Source organism: Lactuca virosa, chromosome 2 (genome assembly GCF_052849685.1).
Source record: "Lactuca virosa cultivar CGN04683 chromosome 2, Lactuca_virosa_CGN04683_v6, whole genome shotgun sequence".
NCBI classification, from domain to species: domain Eukaryota; kingdom Viridiplantae; phylum Streptophyta; class Magnoliopsida; order Asterales; family Asteraceae; genus Lactuca; species Lactuca virosa.
Window position 1 is genome coordinate 43,162,266 of NC_136427.1, and position 5,780 is coordinate 43,168,045.

Here is a 5,780-nt window from a genome sequence, read left to right on the forward strand (position 1 = left end):
CCTTTTTGTTGTTGTGGTCGTACAGTTTCTTAGCCAATCTCTTGGCACTGTCGAACGTTTCAGGATTTGCAGCTATTACATTTCCTTGAATTGGGGAGGTTAATCCCCAAATGAATCGTTCAATTTTCTTTCCTTCTGAAGTGATCATGCCAGGGCACAACAATGACAGCTCGCTAAACCTTGATATGTATGCATCTATATCAGAGTTTCGGACGGTGAGATTCCACAGCTCTTGCTCCATTTTCTGAATTTCGTCTCGTGGGCAGTACTCAGCCATCAGCATTTCCTTCAACTCCGTCCATGGCATAGCGTTGGCTACGGGGAGAGTCATGGCCTCTACATGTCCATTCCACCAAGTGAGAGCTTGGTCAACGAATGTGCATGCAGCGAACTTCACGTTCACCTCCTCTGGGCATTCACATATCTCAAATACCGATTCCACTTTTTCCATCCATCTCTTTAGAGTTATCATTCCACCCGTGCCATTAAAGGTTCGTGGCTTGGCGTTGGTGAAGTCCTTGTAGGAGCATGTCTTGGTAGGTCCTTGATTTGCTCCGTTGTTCGAACTCCCAGCCCCTTGTCCATTGACTCCACCATTGTTCCCTTGGTGGATTTGCGCCATGGCTGCAGTAACTGCAGCAGATACAGCTGCTTGGAATGCAGCTGAGTTGACTTCGGGTGGGGTTGGTCTAGGGTTTCCACGAGTTGGTCGTTGAGGCATCTTTCTGTCATGGAACGGAAAGATGTTGAGTGCCTATAATTTTCATGAGATTGTGGTCCTACAAACTAAGTGTTTTGCATGAACTTAAGTGGTTTCACAAGTTAGCATACAATCATGTATATATAACACATAGCAGATCACAACATCAATAGAACACATAAAATTTTTCATTAATATTATCCGCATTTTTGATACATGAAAATTTTGCTCAGAAGAGCATACATAAGTGGTGCAAGTTCGGCAGCGTAACGGCTCTATGAGTAGTGTAATCACTTAAACATAGAGTCGATGGTACATAGCATAGATCACCTAAGCATAATACTAACGATAAATATGACTAATCCTAACAATCCGAGATGCGCTTGCCGGTGATAGATATGGTCATATACCGAAATGTTGTGGCAACAACTGGGCCATCTCGGTCATTTCTCCAATGACTTCATCTCTTTCCTGTCCTGCTTGCACCGCGCGTGCCTCCATAGCGAATAGCTGTTGCCGCAGAGCAGCAATCTCAGCCTCCGGAGAGCGATTCTCCCTTGCGGGATTTCTCGGTGGGGCGGGGTGATCCTGCTGCGTCTCGTTGGTTGGTGATGTGGTAGAATCCTTGCCTGAGTCTTGTTCTTCATCTATGTCGTCGTCGGTACCATCAAACTCATAGTCTGTGTCTGTGTACTCGTCGGGCCCCACTTCGTGTGCTTCTGCTTGCTCTACCTCTGGCTCATCCTCGATCATCCCATGGGCTACTAGGACCTGATGAAACTGCATGCCCTGATGTTCTCCTTCCATGTCGACTGAGAAGGGGTATAAACTATTATTACTCCTAATATGATTTAGTTATTATTACTCCTGATGAAACTGCATGCCCTGATGTTCTCTTCTTGGTAATAAGGGTATGTTTTTGGGTATACTGACCATCGAGGTTTTTCCCGGAGCATGTGATAGTTGCACTTCGGAGAAATGTAGTTGATCAGGCTACATTCACCCCTTACTACAACCATGAACAGTCCCGACTTAACCGAGATGTTAGTGTTATCTTATTTGATTTGGTATTATGTTCTTTGCCTATATCACACAAGTAAAGAGGTTTTATCGTTGTGTTTTATTTGTTTTGTTCAGAGTTGTTTTAGTCCCTCTTTGGTTTATAGTTGCATATCAATATGTGGTTAGATATGCCAGTTCACTATAAACAGAGCTCTGATACCAACCTGTCACACCCCCGAAACCAGACGGCGGAAACGTCCGAGGGCTCGCGTGACTTAAATTGAATATCATCACGATGAATATACATGAATCATAACATAAACATCACCATGCATCAATACATTACAACTTATATTGTTTACATCCAGTACATTGTTTTAAATATTACACATTCATAACATAAATTATTTGAGAGTTTTCAAAAACATAACATCCTAACATTACTTGATATTACCCTTCCGCTTACCTGTTACCTGAGAATACAAGTTATTTTGGAAAACGTCAACATATGAAATGTTGGTGAGTTCATAAGCAATGTTGTGATAAAAATGATTTGTGTAGTTTGTAAAACCCAGAAAATCCGATATTTTCTGAAAAAGGCAATAGTTTGTCAAAGTGTGAAGATCCATAAGTTGATGCATGAATGATTTCAAAACGTGTATATAAAAGGGAGTATTGTATTATACTTATAGAAATTATAAGCGAGTGGTGTTGATTTCCTCGAAAAACCCGATGTTTTCCGATAACGCAAGATATACTTGTTTACGAATTGCTATACCGCTACAACGAATGATTATTGTTTACTCTTCCTTGATTACTCGGGTGGTGTTGGATTAATTAAGGGTTGTGAGTCGTTATAATCATGCATTAATAATGACTAGTTATAACTACAAACTACGAACGATCCTTAGAGGCGTCGCCCGTTATCACTCACTTAACCCAAACAACCTTGATTACTATTGATTAACAACCTGAATCTGTTTACTTTGATTACTCATAAGCCTAGCAAACGAGGAGAAGAGGAGTACGAAGTCCTGCTACTTCCGTGAGTTATTTTAGGCTGCCGGGAATGCGAAGGACACGTTGGCCCATCTCGCATTTGATTACTTTGACCTTACTGGCAATACTAATGGATCACTAGGGCCCAATAGCACTTAAAAGCCATTGAAGGTCCCTTTATATGGAATTGGATCATGGAAGGCCCAATAACGTATAATCATTATCCCCTTGGGCCCAAAGATCATGTTAATGGATTTCAAGGTCCAACAAGCATGATTTGAGACTTTCAGCCCAAGGTTTTTGGAATGTTTACTTGTCTTAGGCATTGTATAATTGTTGGAGGGTTTGATTGAACGATTTGTTATTTTTGTATCGACTCGAGACCGAGCGATTTGATTATAACGATATTTGGAGTTATACGTGTATTTGTCTTTTGATTTTTGTAAGCCATAGATTAGTATTTTTGTCTCAATATTCTATAAATAAAATAATTGGTTTAAAAATAGTAGTTTGACCCTTTCAGCCCCTTTCTTTTTCTAAAATAACAATTTTAGTCCTTTATATAAAAGAAAAGTCATTTTAAGCCCTTAAAACATTTTCTTGACACTTTTGCATCATAGACTTGTTTAAATGATATTTTTAACTCAAGACTTAATCTTTGGCAGTTTCAGCCCTTCCAGAATAGTATTTTTCAGTTAAAACCCAAATTTTTGCAATTTTTACAATTTTAGCCCAAAATCTAAAAACTTTGCATTTTTGATCCTTTTTGGAAAAGAAAAGCATTTTTAACCCTTGAGATAGTTTTGTTACACTTGTTATCCCCTGTTTTGAAGAATTTACCATTTCAGCCCCTTTAAATGTCATATTATCGCAATTTTGGGCTTATTGGGCCGAAAAGCCCAAAATTGAGCCCATTAAGTTAATATTTACATTTTAAGTCCTTTGAAGATCATAATGTACGTAAAAACAATTATTGTAACTGTTTTGACTCTTTTGACCTTTAAGAAACCATGATTGGCAACTTTTAACCCAACTTTTGTACATTTGACAATTTAAGCCCAAAAATGGGTTTTATGTTGAAATATGTTTATCACAATCTTATAAGTTAATATTCTTGACTTGTTTAGTGTAATATAACTTAAATCATGTTTGGTTTCCTTCTTATGACATAGATCTCGAGATTTCTTCCCTTTTTGTTTACATATTCAACACAAAACCACATAAAATCACACATACATGCATAAAATCATACATAGCATACACATACACATAGATCTACTCATTTTACTTGTATTCTCCCCCATAAAACTTATGAAAACCAAAAAGAGAGGGGTATGAAGCTCACCTTGAGTTGTGGGTTCGGTTTTTGAAGAAGAATGGACGTAAGTGATGTGATTTTCGGCTTTAGCAAGCTTTCTTGGAAGATCTCGAACTTAAAGAGTTTTCTAGGAGTATGATCACCAAAACCTTGTTTAGAAGGAATGATCTTACAAGAGAGAAGAGTTGTATAACTTAGACATGTAAAAACTTACCAAAGAATGATGATTATCTTGTGAAAACCTCTTGAAACATAAGCAAAAGTCTTGAGAATTTTTGGATGAAGAAATGGATGAGTTTAGAGAGACTTAGAGAGAGTTTGTTGTGATGTGTGTGTGTTTTGGGAGGCTCTCGGCCGAGAGAAAAAGGGAGAGGAGAAAGAGAGATAATTGAAAAGATGTATACTTGGAAACATGGGATATTTGCATGGATGTCCCATGTATAATGGTGAGGTGGCAAGTATAAAAGTCAACCCTTCCTCCTATTGTGTAGTTTGGGCCGAGAAGAGGGGAAAGGAAGAAAGAAAATTGGGCCTTGTATTATTAAGCCCATATTATGATTCAATTAGATGATTTTTGGCCCAAAATAAATCAAGGAATGATTTTTATGATCCATTAGGGCTAATTAGATTTGTTATGGTCCAATAAGGCCCATTAAAGATAACCTAGTTCATTTTTGGCTTATAAGGCCCAAAATATTAAGTTTCATGTATATGGGTCCAATTAGGGCCCATTTGAGAGTTCTATGTTCAACATAGTTAAATTGGAAGCTTATTGGTCCATTAGGCCCAATAAGGAAATCCTAGTCCAAAATGGACTTAAACCGGGATTTCTAGGGTTTCCAATTCTTTGTTGACTATTTGCAGTGCTTGTATAAAGTGTTTGATGGAAGTTTTGTTGTTATTGAATAAGCATCATGCATGCTTTCACATTGTTGGTTTATAATTGTTATCATTGTTGTTGTTACAAAGCATCAAAATTCCTAGTTGTGACAAAATAAGCATCATTGGAAATGTGTTCAATTGATATATTTCACAAGGAAAAGACCATAGATAAACATAATGTGCATGCTTGGAGCATGGGATGACTATTGTTTTAATTCAAGTATTAAGTTCATTGTTCGAAACATTATAAAATGAATAAGGTCTAATCAATATGGTGATTAAATAATAAGTGTTTTATTTATATTCAAAATTTTTGAGACCATATTGGATTAGGTTATTCTTGTGTTTCATTTCGCATGTTTTACTTCCCGAATAATAAAATTATTCAAACACCTATAATCGATCATACTTTGGAAGTATGTAGTGAATTAAGAGTGTCATGAATCCGATTGTATATTGTCTAAGTGCTTAGACATAGCAATTGTTTTATGCAGTGTTCATGAGTACTCCTGAAATAGGAATTTGAGTATTGGATTAAACCCACGCTCATTTGAATCACTTCATGGATTTTATCACGAGCGATTTTGAGATGATAATATCTTATATTCTTGAAATGGAGACATATTAGTTGTTGTTTACGAGTCTTTTGTGCATTGAGAATATGTAAACGCATCAGTAACTTGATGTTATAAAACGTATTGTTGTGTGTGATTCGATGAGTAAATAACCCAAGCATATGAGTCAATTTTTATCCATTCCTTTTACCCTAAATGGGATAAAAGCAATATATGTGGGCTCCTCGATGATTTAGTGATGACAACCTAAGCGCTTGGCCAAGCCTGGACTGATTTGATTTGTTCAATTAGTTAGTCGTCATAA